The sequence below is a fragment of the Taudactylus pleione genome, unplaced genomic scaffold, assembly GCF_031769625.1.
Source record: "Taudactylus pleione unplaced genomic scaffold, aTauple2 ptg002751l, whole genome shotgun sequence".
NCBI lineage: Eukaryota > Metazoa > Chordata > Amphibia > Anura > Myobatrachidae > Taudactylus > Taudactylus pleione.
This window is the reverse complement of record NW_028287126.1, coordinates 2030688-2048262: the sequence shown is the minus strand read 5'-3', so window position 1 is coordinate 2048262 and position 17575 is coordinate 2030688. Positions and strand designations below refer to the sequence as shown.

The 17575-nt window shown below is 57.6% G+C and overlaps 1 protein-coding gene across 1 annotated transcript in view; it reads right to left on the bottom strand.

The window, feature by feature from the left end:
- Window positions 1-16943, bottom strand: part of UBXN10 (UBX domain protein 10) — a 54309-nt gene extending 37366 nt beyond the window's left edge. Inside the window, exon 1 of the mRNA XM_088466289.1 lies at window positions 16853-16943. The gene's annotated coding sequence lies outside the window, so the exon portion shown is untranslated. The remainder of the gene's footprint in view (window positions 1-16852) is intronic.
- Window positions 16944-17575: the final 632 nt, after the last annotated feature.

Genomic DNA, 17575 nt, shown 5'->3' with positions numbered 1-17575 from the left:
TTATACAGCCAGTATCCCCGCACTATCCCTCCACCCCATCACCTCCATCATTATACAGCCAGTATCCCCTCACTATCCCTCCACCCCAGCACCCCCATCCTTATACAGCCAGTATCCCCTCACTATCCCTCCACCTCCATCCTTATACAGCCAGTATCCCCTCACTATCCCTCCACCCCAGCACCCCCATCCTTATACAGCCAGTATCCCCGCACTATCCCTCCCCCCCAGCACCTCCATCCTTATACAGCCAGTATCCCCTCACTATCCCTCCCCCCCAGCACCCCCATCCTTATACAGCCAGTATCCCCTCACTATCCCTCCACCCCAGCACCTCCATCCTTATACAGCCAGTATCCCCTCACTATCCCTCCACCCCAGCACCCCCATCCTTATACAGCCAGTATCACCTCACTATCCCTCTCCCCCAGCACCTCCATCCTTATACAGCCAGTATCCCCTCATTATCCCTCCACCTCAGCACCCCCATCCTTATACAGCCAGTATCCCCTCACTATCCCTCCCCCCCAGCGCCTCCATCCTTATGCAGCCAGTATCCCCTCACTATCCCTCCACCCCAGCACCCCCATCCATATACAGCCAGTATCCCCTCACTATTCCTCCACCCCAGCACCCCCATCCTTATACAGCCAGTATCCCCGCACTATCACTCTACCCCAGCACCCCCATCCTTATACAGCCAGTATCCCCTCACTATCCCTCCACCCCAGCACCACCATCCTTATACAGCCAGTATCCCCTCACTATCCCTCCACCCCAGCACCCCCATCCTTATACAGCTAGTATCCCCTCACTATCCCTCCACCCCAGCACCTCCATCCTTATACAGCCAGTATCCCCTCACTATCCCTCCACCCCAGCACCCCCATCAATATACAGCCAGTATCCCCTCACTATCCCTCCACCCCAGCACCCCCATCCTTATACAGCCAGTATCCCCTCACTATCCCTCCACCCCAGCACCCCCATCCTTATACAGCCAGTATCCCCTCACTATTCCTCCACCCCAGCACCCCCATCCTTATACAGCCAGTATCCCCGCACTATCACTCCACCCCAGCACCCCCATCCTTATACAGCCAGTATCCCCTCACTATCCCTCCCCCCCAGCACCTCCATCCTTACACAGCCAGTATCCCCGCACTATCCCTCCACCCCCATCCTTATACAGCCAGTATCCCCTCACTATCCCTCCACCCCAGCGCCTCCATCCTTATACAGCCAGTATCCCCTCACTATCCCTCCACCCCAGCACCCCCATCCTTATACAGCCAGTATCCCCTCACTATCCCTCCACCCCAGCACCCCCATCCTTATACAGCCAGTATCCCCTCACTATCCCTCCACCCCAGCACCCCCATCCTTATACAGCCAGTATCCCCTCACTATCCCTCCACCCCAGCACCCCCATCCTTATACAGCCAGTATCACCTCACTATCCCTCCACCCCAGCACCCCCATCCTTATACAGCCAGTATCCCCTCACTATACCTCCACCCCAGCAGCCCCATCCATATACAGCCAGTATCCCCGCACTATCACTCCACCCCAGCACCCCCATCCTTATACAGCCAGTATCCCCTCACTATCCCTCCCCCCCAGCACCTCCATCCTTATACAGCCAGTATCGCCTCACTATCCCTCCCCCCCAGCACCCCCATCCTTATACAGCCAGTATCCCCTCACTATCCCTCCCCCCCAGCGCCTCCATCCTTATGCAGCCAGTATCCCCACACTATCCCTCCCCCCCAGCACCCCCATCCTTATACAGCCAGTATCACCTCACTATCCCTCCACCCCAGCACCCCCATCCTTATACAGCCAGTATCCCCTCACTATTCCTCCACCCCAGCACCCCCATCCTTATACAGCCAGTATCCCCGCACTATCACTCCACCCCAGCACCCCCATCCTTATACAGCCAGTATCCCCTCACTATCCCTCCCCCCCAGCACCTCCATCCTTACACAGCCAGTATCCCCGCACTATCCCTCCACCCCCATCCTTATACAGCCAGTATCCCCGCACTATCCCTCCACCCCAGCACCCCCATCCTTATACAGCCAGTATCCCCTCACCATCCCTCCACCCCCATCCTTATATAGCCAGTATCCCCTCACTAACCCACCACCCCCATTCTTATACAGCTAGTATCCCCTCACTATCCCTCCACCCCAGCACCTCCATCCTTATACAGCCAGTATCCCCTCACTATCCCTCCACCCCAGCACCCCATCCTTATACAGCCAGTATCCCCTCACTATACCTCCACCCCAGCACCTCCATCCTTATACAGCCAGTATCCCCGCACTATCCCTCCACCCCAGCACCTCCATCCTTATACAGCCAGTATCCCCACACTATCCCTCCCCCCCAGCACCCCCATCCTTATACAGCCAGTATCCCCTCACTATCCCTCCACCCCAGCACCCCCATCCTTATACAGCCAGTATCCCCTCACTATCCCTCCACCCCAGCACCCCCATCCTTATACAGCCAGTATCCCTGCACTATCCCTCCACCCCAGCACCCTATCCTTATACAGCCAGTATCCCCGCACTATCCCTCCACCCCATCACCTCCAGCATTATACAGCCAGTATCCCCTCACTATCCCTCCACCCCAGCACCCCCATCCTTATACAGCCAGTATCCCCTCACCATCCCTCCACCCCCATCCTTATATAGCCAGTATCCCCTCACTAACCCTCCACCCCAGCACCCCCATCCTTCTACAGCCAGTATCCCCTCACTATCCCTCCACCCCAGCACCCCCATCCTTATACAGCCAGTATCCCCGCACTATCCCTCCACCCCAGCACCCCATCCTTATACAGCCAGTATCCCCGCACTATCCCTCCCCCCCAGCACCCCCATCCTTATACAGCCAGTATCCCCTCACTATCCCTCCACCCCAGCACCCCCATCCTTATACAGCCAGTATCCCCTCACTATCCCTCCCCCCCAGCACCCCCATCCTTATACAGCCAGTATCCCCTCACTATCCCTCCACCCCAGCACCCCCATCCTTATACAGCCAGTATCCCCTCACTATCCCTCCACCCCAGCACCCCCATCCATATACAGCCAGTATCCCCTCACTATCCCTCCACCCCAGCACCCCCATCCTTATACAGACAGTATCCCCTCACTATCCCTCCCCCCCAGCACCCCCATCCTTATACAGCCAGTATCCCCTCACTATCCCTCCCCCCCAGCACCTCCATCCTTATACAGCCAGTATCCCCTCACTATCCCTCCCCCCCAGCACCTCCATCCTTATACAGCCAGTATCCCCTCACTATCCCTCCCCCCCAGCACCCCCATCCTTATACAGCCAGTATCCCCTCACTATCCCTCCACCCCAGCACCCCCATCCTTATACAGCCAGTATCCCCTCACTATCCCTCCCCCCCAGCACCCCCATCCTTATACAGCCAGTATCCCCTAACTATCCCTCCACCCCAGCACCCCCATCCTTATACAGCCAGTATCCCCTCACTATTCCTCCACCCCAGCACCCCCATCCTTATACAGCCAGTATCCCCGCACTATCCCTCCACCCCAGCACCCCCATCCATATACAGCCAGTATCCCCTCACTATCCCTCCACCCCAGCACCCCCATCCTTATACAGCCAGTATCCCCTCACTATCCCTCCCCCCCAGCACCCCCATCCTTATACAGCCAGTATCCCCTCACTATCCCTCCCCCCCAGCACCCCCATCCTTATACAGCCAGTATCCCCACACTATCCCTCCCCCCCAGCACCCCCATCCTTATACAGCCAGTATCCCCTCACTATCCCTCCACCCCAGCACCCCCATCCTTATACAGCCAGTATCCCCTCACTATCCCTCCACCCCAGCACCCCCATCCTTATACAGCCAGTATCCCCACACTATCCCTCCACCCCAGCACCTCCATCCTTATACAGCCAGTATCCCCTCACTATCCCTCCCCCCCAGCACCTCCATCCTTATACAGCCAGTATCCCCTCACTATCCCTCCACCCCAGCACCCCATCCTTATACAGCCAGTATCCCCTCACTATCCCTCCACCCCAGCACCCCCATCCTTATACAGCCAGTATCCCCGCACTATCCCTCCACCCCAGCACCCCCATCCTTATACAGCCAGTATCCCCACACTATCCCTCCCCCCAGCAGCTCCATCCTTATACAGCCAGTATCCCCTCACTATCCCTCCCCCCCAGCACCCCCATCCTTATACAGCCAGTATCCCCTCACTATCCCTCCACCCCAGCACCCCCATCCTTATACAGCCAGTATCACCTCACTATCCCTCCACCCCAGCACCCCCATCCTTATACAGCCAGTATCCCCTCACTATACCTCCACCCCAGCACCCCCATCCATATACAGCCAGTATCCCCGCACTATCACTCCACCCCAGCACCCCCATCCTTATACAGCCAGTATCCCCTCACTATCCCTCCCCCCCAGCACCTCCATCCTTATACAGCCAGTATCCCCTCACTATCCCTCCCCCCCAGCACCCCCATCCTTATACAGCCAGTATCACCTCACTATCCCTCCACCCCAGCACCCCCATCCTTATACAGCCAGTATCCCCTCACTATTCCTCCACCCCAGCACCCCCATCCTTATACAGCCAGTATCCCCGCACTATCACTCCACCCCAGCACCCCCATCCTTATACAGCCAGTATCCCCTCACTATCCCTCCCCCCCAGCACCTCCATCCTTACACAGCCAGTATCCCCGCACTATCCCTCCACCCCCATCCTTATACAGCCAGTATCCCCGCACTATCCCTCCACCCCAGCACCCCCATCCTTATACAGCCAGTATCCCCTCACCATCCCTCCACCCCCATCCTTATATAGCCAGTATCCCCTCACTAACCCACCACCCCCATTCTTATACAGCTAGTATCCCCTCACTATCCCTCCACCCCAGCACCTCCATCCTTATACAGCCAGTATCCCCTCACTATCCCTCCACCCCAGCACCCCATCCTTATACAGCCAGTATCCCCTCACTATACCTCCACCCCAGCACCTCCATCCTTATACAGCCAGTATCCCCGCACTATCCCTCCACCCCAGCACCTCCATCCTTATACAGCCAGTATCCCCACACTATCCCTCCCCCCCAGCACCCCCATCCTTATACAGCCAGTATCCCCTCACTATCCCTCCACCCCAGCACCCCCATCCTTATACAGCCAGTATCCCCTCACTATCCCTCCACCCCAGCACCCCCATCCTTATACAGCCAGTATCCCTGCACTATCCCTCCACCCCAGCACCCCATCCTTATACAGCCAGTATCCCCGCACTATCCCTCCACCCCATCACCTCCAGCATTATACAGCCAGTATCCCCTCACTATCCCTCCACCCCAGCACCCCCATCCTTATACAGCCAGTATCCCCTCACCATCCCTCCACCCCCATCCTTATATAGCCAGTATCCCCTCACTAACCCTCCACCCCAGCACCCCCATCCTTCTACAGCCAGTATCCCCTCACTATCCCTCCACCCCAGCACCCCCATCCTTATACAGCCAGTATCCCCACACTATCCCTCCCCCCAGCAGCTCCATCCTTATACAGCCAGTATCCCCTCACTATCCCTCCCCCCCAGCACCCCCATCCTTATACAGCCAGTATCCCCTCACTATCCCTCCCCCCCAGCACCTCCATCCTTATACAGCCAGTATCCCCTCACTATCCCTCCCCCCCAGCACCCCCATCCTTATACAGCCAGTATCCCCTCACTATCCCTCCACCCCAGCACCCCCATCCTTATACAGCCAGTATCCCCTCACTATCCCTCCCCCCCAGCACCCCCATCCTTATACAGCCAGTATCCCCTCACTATCCCTCCACCCCAGCACCCCCATCCTTATACAGCCAGTATCCCCTCACTATTCCTCCACCCCAGCACCCCCATCCTTATACAGCCAGTATCCCCGCACTATCCCTCCACCCCAGCACCCCCATCCATATACAGCCAGTATCCCCTCACTATCCCTCCACCCCAGCACCCCCATCCTTATACAGCCAGTATCCCCTCACTATCCCTCCCCCCCAGCACCCCCATCCTTATACAGCCAGTATCCCCTCACTATCCCTCCCCCCCAGCACCCCCATCCTTATACAGCCAGTATCCCCACACTATCCCTCCCCCCCAGCACCCCCATCCTTATACAGCCAGTATCCCCTCACTATCCCTCCACCCCAGCACCCCCATCCTTATACAGCCAGTATCCCCTCACTATCCCTCCACCCCAGCACCCCCATCCTTATACAGCCAGTATCCCCACACTATCCCTCCACCCCAGCACCTCCATCCTTATACAGCCAGTATCCCCTCACTATCCCTCCCCCCCAGCACCTCCATCCTTATACAGCCAGTATCCCCTCACTATCCCTCCACCCCAGCACCCCATCCTTATACAGCCAGTATCCCCTCACTATCCCTCCACCCCAGCACCCCCATCCTTATACAGCCAGTATCCCCGCACTATCCCTCCACCCCAGCACCCCCATCCTTATACAGCCAGTATCCCCACACTATCCCTCCCCCCAGCAGCTCCATCCTTATACAGCCAGTATCCCCTCACTATCCCTCCCCCCCAGCACCCCCATCCTTATACAGCCAGTATCCCCTCACTATCCCTCCACCCCAGCACCCCCATCCTTATACAGCCAGTATCACCTCACTATCCCTCCACCCCAGCACCCCCATCCTTATACAGCCAGTATCCCCTCACTATACCTCCACCCCAGCACCCCCATCCATATACAGCCAGTATCCCCGCACTATCACTCCACCCCAGCACCCCCATCCTTATACAGCCAGTATCCCCTCACTATCCCTCCCCCCCAGCACCTCCATCCTTATACACCCAGTATCCCCTCACTATCCCTCCCCCCCAGCACCCCCATCCTTATGCAGCCAGTATCCCCTCACTATCCCTCCCCCCCAGCGCCTCCATCCTTATGCAGCCAGTATCCCCACACTATCCCTCCACCCCAGCACCCCCATCCTTATACAGCCAGTATCACCTCACTATCCCTCCACCCCAGCACCCCCATCCTTATACAGCCAGTATCCCCTCACTATTCCTCCACCCCAGCACCCCCTTCCTTATACAGCCAGTATCCCCGCACTATCACTCCACCCCAGCACCCCCATCCTTATACAGCCAGTATCCCCGCACTATCCCTCCCCCCCAGCACCTCCATCCTTATACAGCCAGTATCCCCGCACTATCCCTCCACCCCAGCACCCCATCCTTATACAGCCAGTATCCCCGCACTATCCCTCCACCCCATCACCTCCATCATTATACAGCCAGTATCCCCTCACTATCCCTCCACCCCAGCACCCCCATCCTTATACAGCCAGTATCCCCTCACTATCCCTCCACCTCCATCCTTATACAGCCAGTATCCCCTCACTATCCCTCCACCCCAGCACCCCCATCCTTATACAGCCAGTACAGCCAGTATCCCCGCACTATCCCTCCCCCCCAGCACCTCCATCCTTATACAGCCAGTATCCCCTCACTATCCCTCCCCCCCAGCACCCCCATCCTTATACAGCCAGTATCCCCTCACTATCCCTCCACCCCAGCACCTCCATCCTTATACAGCCAGTATCCCCTCACTATCCCTCCACCCCAGCACCCCCATCCTTATACAGCCAGTATCACCTCACTATCCCTCTCCCCCAGCACCTCCATCCTTATACAGCCAGTATCCCCTCATTATCCCTCCACCTCAGCACCCCCATCCTTATACAGCCAGTATCCCCTCACTATCCCTCCCCCCCAGCGCCTCCATCCTTATGCAGCCAGTATCCCCTCACTATCCCTCCACCCCAGCACCCCCATCCATATACAGCCAGTATCCCCTCACTATTCCTCCACCCAGCACCCCATCCTTATACAGCCAGTATCCCCGCACTATCACTCTACCCCAGCACCCCCATCCTTATACAGCCAGTATCCCCTCACTATCCCTCCACCCCAGCACCTCCATCCTTATACAGCCAGTATCCCCTCACTATCCCTCCACCCCAGCACCCCCATCCTTATACAGCTAGTATCCCCTCACTATCCCTCCACCCCAGCACCTCCATCCTTATACAGCCAGTATCCCCTCACTATCCCTCCACCCCAGCACCCCCATCCTTATACAGCCAGTATCCCCGTCACTATCCCTCCACCCCAAGCACCAGCCCCATCCTTATACAGCCAGTATCCCCTCACTATCCCTCCACCCCAGCACCCCCATCCTTATACAGCCAGTATCCCCTCACTATTCCTCCACCCCAAGCACCCCCATCCTTATACAGCCAGTATCCCCGCACTATCACTCCCACCCCAGCACCCCCATCCTTATACAGCCAGTATCCCCTCACTATCCCTCCCCCCCAGCACCTCCATCCTTACACAGCCAGTATCCCCGCACTATCCCTCCACCCCCCATCCTTATACAGCCAGTATCCCCCTCACTATCCCTCCACCCCAGCGCCTCCATCCTTATACAGCCAGTATCCCCTCACTATCCCTCCACCCCAGCACCCCCATCCTTATACAGCCAGTATCCCTCACTATCCCTCCACCCCAGCACCCCCATCCTTATACAGCCAGTATCCCCTCACTATCCCTCCACCCCAGCACCCCCATCCTTATACAGCCAGTATCCCCTCACTATCCCTCCACCCCAGCACCCCCATCCTTATACAGCCAGTATCACCTCACTATCCCTCACCCCAGCACCCCCATCCTTATACAGCCAGTATCCCCTCACTATACCTCCACCCCAGCAGCCCCATCCATATACAGCCAGTATCCCCGCAGCTATCACTCCACCCAGCACCCCATCCTTATACAGCCAGTATCCCCTCACTATCCCTCCCCCCCAGCACCTCCATCCTTACTACAGCCAGTATCGCCTCACTATCCCTCCCCCCAGCACCCCCATCCTTATACAGCCAGTATCCCCTCACTATCCCCTCCCCCCCAGCGCCTCCATCCTTATGCAGCCAGTATCCCCACACTATCCCTCCCCCCCAGCACCCCCATCCTTATACAGCCAGTATCACCTCACTATCCCTCCACCCCAGCACCCCCATCCTTATACAGCCAGTATCCCCTCACTATTCCTCCACCCCAGCACCCCCATCCTTATACAGCCAGTATCCCCGCACTATCACTCCACCCCAGCACCCCCATCCTTATACAGCCAGTATCCCCTCACTATCCCTCCCCCCCAGCACCTCCATCCTTACACAGCCAGTATCCCCGCACTATCCTCCACCCCCATCCTTATACAGCCAGTATCCCCGCACTATCCCTCCACCCCAGCACCCCCATCCTTATACAGCCAGTATCCCCCTCACCATCCCTCCACCCCCATCCTTATATAGCCAGTATCCCCTCACTAACCCACCACCCCCCATCTTATACAGCTAGTATCCCCTCACTATCCCTCCACCCCAGCACCTCCATCCTTATACAGCCAGTATCCCCTCACTATCCCCTCCACCCCAGCACCCCATCCTTATACAGCCAGTATCCCCTCACTATACCTCCACCCCAGCACCCTCCATCCTTATACAGCCAGTATCCCCGCACTATCCCTCCACCCCAGCACCTCCATCCTTATACAGCCAGTATCCCCACACTATCCCTCCCCCCCAGCACCCCCATCCTTATACAGCCAGTATCCCCTCACTATCCCTCCACCCCAGCACCCCCATCCTTATACAGCCAGTATCCCCTCACTATCCCTCCACCCCAGCACCCCCATCCTTATACAGCCAGTATCCCTGCACTATCCCTCCACCCCAGCACCCCCATCCTTATACAGCCAGTATCCCCCGCACTATCCCTCCACCCCATCACCTCCAGCATTATACAGCCAGTATCCCCTCACTATCCTCCACCCCAGCACCCCCATCCTTATACAGCCAGTATCCCCTCACCATCCCTCCACCCCATCCTTATATAGCCAGTATCCCCTCACTAACCTCCACCCCAGCACCCCCATCCTTATACAGCCAGTATCCCCTCACTATCCCTCCACCCCAGCACCCCCATCCTGTATACAGCCAGTATCCCTGCACTATCCCTCCACCCCAGCACCCCATCCTTATACAGCCAGTATCCCCGCACTATCCCTCCACCCCATCACCTCCAGCATTATACAGCCAGTATCCCCTCACTATCCCTCCACCCAGCACCCCCATCCTTATACAGCCAGTATCCCCCTCACCATCCCTCCACCCCCATCCTTATATAGCCAGTATCCCTCACTAACCCTCCACCCCAGCACCCCCATCCTTATACAGCCAGTATCCCCTCACTATCCCTCCACCCCAGCACCTCCATCCTTATACAGCCAGTATCCCCTCACTATCCCTCCACCCCAGCACCTCCATCCTTATACAGCCAGTATCCCCGCACTATCCCTCCACCCCAGCACCTCCATCCTTACTACAGCCAGTATCCCCACACTATCCCTCCACCCCAGCACCCCCATCCTTATACAGCCAGTATCCCCTCACTATCCCTCCACCCCAGCACCCCATCCTTATACAGCCAGTATCCCCTCACTAGTCCCTCCACCCCAGCACCCCCATCCATATACAGCCAGTATCCCCCTCACTATCCCTCCCCCCCAGCACCTCCATCCTTATACAGCCAGTATCCCCTCACTATCCCTCCCCCCAGCACCCCCATCCTTATACAGCCAGTAATCCCCTCACTATCCCCTCCACCCCAGCACCCCCATCCTTATACAGCCAGTATCCCCTCACTATCCCTCCCCCCCAGCACCCCCCATCCTTATACAGCCAGTATCCTCCTCACTATCCCTCCACCCCAGCACCCCCATCCTTATACAGCCAGTATCCCCTCACTATTCCTCCACCCCAGCACCCCCATCCTTATACAGCCAGTATCCCGCGCACTATCCCTCCACCCCAGCACCCCCATCCATATACAGCCAGTATCCCTCACTATCCCTCCACCCCAGCACCCCCATCCTTATACAGCCAGTATCCCCTCACTATCCCTCCCCCCCAGCACCCCCATCCTTATACAGCCAGTATCCCCTCACTATCCCTCCCCCCAGCACCCCCATCCTTATACAGCCAGTATCCCCTCACTATCCCTCCACCCCAGCACCCCCCATCCTTATACAGCCAGTATCCCCACACTATCCCTCCCCCCCAGCACCCCCCATCCTTATACAGCCAGTATCCCCTCACTATCCCTCCACCCCAGCACCCCCATCCTTATACAGCCAGTATCCCCTCACTATCCTCCACCCCAGCACCCCCATCCTTATACAGCCAGTATCCCCACACTATCCCTCCACCCCAGCACCCCCATCCTTATACAGCCAGTATCCCCACACTATCCCTCCACCCCAGCACCCCATCCTTATACAGCCAGTATCCCCTCACTATCCCTCCCCCCCAGCACCTCCATCCTTATACAGCCAGTATCCCCTCACTATCCCTCCACCCCAACACCCCCATCCTTATACAGCCAGTATCCCCTCACTATTCCTCCACCCCAGCACCCCCATCCTTATACAGCCAGTATCCCGCACTATCCCTCCACCCCAGCACCCCCATCCTTATACAGCCAGTATCCCCTCACTATTCCTCCACCCCAGCACCCCCATCCTTATACAGCCAGTATCCCCGCACTATCCCTCCACCCCAGCACCCCCATCCTTATACAGCCAGTATCCCTCACTATCCCTCCCCCCCAGCACCCCCATCCTTATACAGCCAGTATCCCCTCACTATCCCTCCCCCCCAGCACCCCCATCCTTATACAGCCAGTATCCCCTCACTATCCCTCCACCCCAGCACCCCCATCCTTATACAGCCAGTATCCCCACACTAATCCTCCCCCCCAGCACCCCCATCCTTATACAGCCAGTATCCCCTCACTATCCCTCCACCCCCATCCTTATACAGCCAGTATCCCCTCACTATCCCTCCACCCCAGCACCCCCATCCTTATACAGCCAGTATCCCCACACTATCCCTCCACCCCAGCACCCCCATCCTTATACAGCCAGTATCCCCACACTATCCCTCCACCCAGCACCTCCATCCTTATACAGCCAGTATCCCCTCACTATCCCTCCACCCCAGCACCCCCATCCTTATACAGCCAGTATCCCCTCACTATTCCTCCACCCCAGCACCCCCATCCTTATACAGCCAGTATCCCCGCACTATCCCTCCACCCCAGCACCCCCATCCTTATACAGCCAGTATCCCCCACTATTCCTCCACCCCAGCACCCCCATCCTTATACAGCCAGTATCCCCGCACTATCCCTCCACCCAGCACCCCCCATCCTTATACAGCCAGTATCCCCTCACTATCCCTCCCCCCCAGCACCCCCATCCTTATACAGCCAGTATCCCCTCACTATCCCTCCCCCCAGCACCCCCATCCTTATACAGCCAGTATCCCCTCACTATCCCTCCCACCCCAGCACCCCCATCCTTATACAGCCAGTATCCCCACACTATCCCTCCCCCCCAGCACCCCCATCCTTATACAGCCAGTATCGCCCTCACTATCCCTCCACCCCAGCACCCCCCATCCTTATACAGCCAGTATCCCCTCACTATCCCTCCCCCCCAGCACCCCCATCCTTATACAGCCAGTATCCCCTCACTATCCCTCCACCCCCAGCACCCCCATCCTTATACAGCCAGTATCCCACACTATCCCTCCACCCCCAGCACCCCCATCCTTATACAGCCAGTATCCCCGTCACTATCCCTCCACCCAGCACCCCCATCCTTATACAGCCAGGTATCCCTCACTATCCCTCCACCCCAGCACCCCCCATCCTTATACAGCCAGTATCCCCACACTATCCCTCCACCCCAGCACCCCCATCCTTATACAGCCAGTATCCCCACACTATCCCTCCACCCCAGCACCCCCATCCTTATACAGCCAGTATCCCCTCACTATCCCTCCCCCCCAGCACCTCCATCCTTATACAGCCAGTATCCCCTCACTATCCCTCCACCCCAGCACCCCCATCCTTATACAGCCAGTATCCCTCACTATTCCTCCACCCCAGCACCCCCATCCTTATACAGCCAGTATCCCCGCACTATCCCTCCACCCCAGCACCCCCATCCTTATACAGCCAGTATCCCTCACTATTCCTCCACCCCAGCACCCCCATCCTTATACAGCCAGTATCTCCCGCACTATCCCTCCACCCCAGCACCCCCATCCTTATACAGCCAGTATCCCCTCACTATCCCTCCCCCCCAGCACCCCCATCCTTATACAGCCAGTATCCCCTCACTATCCCTCCCCCCAGCACCCCCATCCTTATACAGCCAGTATCCCCTCACTATCCCTCCACCCCAGCACCCCCATCCTTATACAGCCAGTATCCCCACACTATCCCTCCCCCCCAGCACCCCCATCCTTATACAGCCAGTATCCCCTCACTATCCCTCCACCCAGCACCCCCATCCTTATACAGCCAGTATCCCCTCACTATCCCTCCACCCCAGCACCCCCATCCTTATACAGCCAGTATCCCCACACTATCCCTCCACCCCAGCACCCCCATCCTTATACAGCCAGTATCCCCACACTATCCCTCCACCCCAGCACCTCCATCCTTATACAGCCAGTATCCCCTCACTATCCCTCCACCCCAGCACCCCCATCCTTATACAGCCAGTATCCCCTCACTATTCCTCCACCCCAGCACCCCCATCCTTATACAGCCAGTATCCCCGCATATCCTCCCACCCAGCACCCCCATCCTTATACAGCCAGTATCCCCTCACTATTCCTCCACCCCAGCACCCCCATCCTTATACAGCCAGTATCCCCGCACTATCCCTCCACCCCAGCACCCCCATCCTTATACAGCCAGTATCCCCTCACTATCCCTCCCCCCCAGCACCCCCATCCTTATACAGCCAGTATCCCCTCACTATCCCTCCCCCCCAGCACCCCCATCCTTTTACAGCCAGTATCCCCTCACTATCCCTCCACCCCAGCACCCCCATCCTTATACAGCCAGTATCCCCACACTATCCCCTCCCCCCCAGCACCCCATCCTTATACAGCCAGTATCCCCTCACTATCCCTCCACCCCAGCACCCCCATCCTTATACAGCCAGTATCCCCTCACTATCCCTCCACCCCAGCACCCCCATCCTTATACAGCCAGTATCCCCTCACTATCCCTCACCCCAGCACCCCCATCCTTATACAGCCAGTATCCCCTCACTATCCCTCCACCCCAGCACCCCCATCCTTATACAGCCAGTATCCCCTCACTATCCCTCCCCCCCAGCACCTCCATCATTATACAGCCAGTATCCCCTCACTATCCCTCCACCCCAGCACCTCCATCATTATACAGCCAGTATCCCCTCACTATCCCTCCCACCCCCCAGCACCCCCATCCTTATACAGCCAGTATCCCCTCACTATCCCTCCCCCCCAGCACCTCCATCCTTATACAGCCAGTATCCCCTCACTATCCCTCCACCCCAGCACCCCCATCCTTATACAGCCAGTATCCCCACACTATCCCTCCCCCCCAGCACCCCCATCCTTATACAGCCAGTATCCCCTCACTATCCCTCCACCCCAGCACCCCCATCCTTATACAGCCGAGTATCCCCTCACTATCCCTCCACCCCAGCACCCCCATCCTTATACAGCCAGTATCCCCTCACTATCCCTCCACCCCAGCACCCCCATCCTTATACAGCCAGTATCCCCTCACTATCCCTCCCCCCCAGCACCTCCATCATTATACAGCCAGTATCCCTCACTATCCCTCCACCCCAGCACCTCCATCATTATACAGCCAGTATCCCCTCACTATCCTCCCCCCCAGCACCCCCATCCTTATACAGCCAGTATCCCCTCACTATCCCTCTCCCCCCAGCACCTCCATCCTTATACAGCCAGTATCCCTCACTATCCCTCCACCCCAGCACCCCCATCCTTATACAGCCAGTATCCCCTCACTATTCCTCCACCCCAGCACCCCCATCCTTATACAGCCAGTATCCCCGCACTATCCCTCCACCCCAGCACCCCCATCCTTATACAGCCAGTATCCCCTCACTATTCCTCCACCCCAGCACCCCCATCCTTATACAGCCAGTATCCCCTCACTATCCCTCCCCCCCAGCACCCCCATCCTTATACAGCCAGTATCCCCTCACTATCCCTCCCCCCCAGCACCCCCATCCTTATACAGCCAGTATCCCCTCACTATCCCTCCCCCCCAGCACCCCCATCCTTATACAGCCAGTATCCCCTCACTATCCCTCCACCCCAGCACCCCCATCCTTATACAGCCAGTATCCCCACACTATCCCTCCCCCCCAGCACCCCCCATCCTTATACAGCCAGTATCCCCTCACTATCCCTCCACCCTCAGCACCCCCATCCTTATACAGCCAGTATCCCCTCACTATCCCTCCACCCCAGCACCCCCCATCCTTATACAGCCAGTATCCCCTCACTATCCCTCCACCCCAGCACCCCCATCCTTATACAGCCAGTATCCCCTCACTATCCCTCCACCCCAGCACCCCCATCCTTATACAGCCAGTATCCCCTCACTATCCCTCCCCCCCAGCACCTCCATCATTATACAGCCAGTATCCCCTCACTATCCCTCCACCCCAGCACCTCCATCATTATACAGCCAGTATCCCCTCACTATCCCTCCCCCCCAGCACCCCCATCCTTATACAGCCAGTATCCCCTCACTATCCCTCCCCCCCAGCACCTCCATCCTTATACAGCCAGTATCCCCTCACTATCCCTCCACCCCAGCACCCCCATCCTTATACAGCCAGTATCCCCTCACTATCCCTCCACCCCAGCACCCCCATCCTTATACAGCCAGTATCCCCTCACTATCCCTCCACCCCAGCACCCCCCATCCTTATACAGCCAGTATCCCCTCACTATCCCTCCACCCCAGCACCTCCATCCTTATACAGCCAGTATCCCCTCACTATCCCTCCCCCCCAGCACCTCCATCCTTATACAGCCAGTATCCCCTCACTATTCCTCCACCCCAGCACCCCCATCCTTATACAGCCAGTATCCCCGCACTATCCCTCCACCCCAGCACCCCCATCCTTATACAGCCAGTATCCCCTCACTATCCCTCCACCCCAGCACCTCCATCCTTATACAGCCAGTATCCCCTCACTATCCCTCCACCCCAGCACCTCCATCCTTATACAGCCAGTATCCCCTCACTATTCCTCCACCCCAGCACCCCCATCCTTATACAGCCAGTATCCCCGCACTATCCCTCCACCCCAGCACCCCCATCCTTATACAGCCAGTATCCCCTCACTATCCCTCCACCCCAGCACCCCCATCCTTATACAGCCAGTATCCCCTCACTATCCCTCCACCCCAGCACCTCCATCCTTATACAGCCAGTATCCCCTCACTATCCCTCCCCCCCAGCACCTCCATCCTTATACAGCCAGTATCCCCTCACTATTCCTCCACCCCAGCACCCCCATCCTTATACAGCCAGTATCCCCGCACTATCCCTCCACCCCAGCACCCCCATCCTTATACAGCCAGTATCCCCTCACTATCCCTCCACCCCAGCACCTCCATCCTTATACAGCCAGTATCCCCTCACTATCCCTCCACCCCAGCACCTCCATCCTTATACAGCCAGTATCCCCTCACTGGTCCCCCTCGGACACACCCAGCCCGGAGCCGCGGCTACTGATGACCTATTACGGGACCCCGGTTACCTCTTCCCGGCTGCACACAGCGCCGCCATCTCTGTCCAGCCAGTAAACAACCGCCCGTTACCCGGGACAACCATTGTGGGTGACGCTATACGTTTCAGGTCATAGAATACGTAATGAGCACGTCCAGGCATCATTTACTGAGTGTAAGTGTCGCTGCTGTGGCGGCCGCCATGTTGTTTGTTGGTTATATGACCATAGAATATTGTTACTGACATCATGGGCATATGACATAACACACACTGATTGCTTCAGGTCACGTGTGTAAGCATGTGTCATGTGCCTCTGGGTAAGTAGAGTGTGTGGTGCATTATAATAAGCTCCATCATTACATTTTCATTGAATGTAGTTAAAATCACATATATACATTCATAGGCGTGCACAGGTGCCAGCACAGGGGGTGACACTTCGGTACTTCCCCCTCCGCCGGGTCATGGACAACCCAGTTCACAACTCCTAAACGGATATATAGACAGGGGCGTATCTATAATGGCTGCAGGGTGTGCGGGGAACATGGGCTCCTGAGTCCAGGGTAGCCCCGCACCGCACACTCTGCACCTATAATATTACCTCTCCGGAGTCCCACGTCGGCGCGGGGGTCCGGCGCTGTTAAACGACTGGAAAATGGCCGCGGCTGCCATTTTCCCGGTGACCTGTGCATACACTATAGACTCTGGGCGCACTCTAGTGCCCAGAGTCTATAACTCCGGCGCTGGCCACGCACAG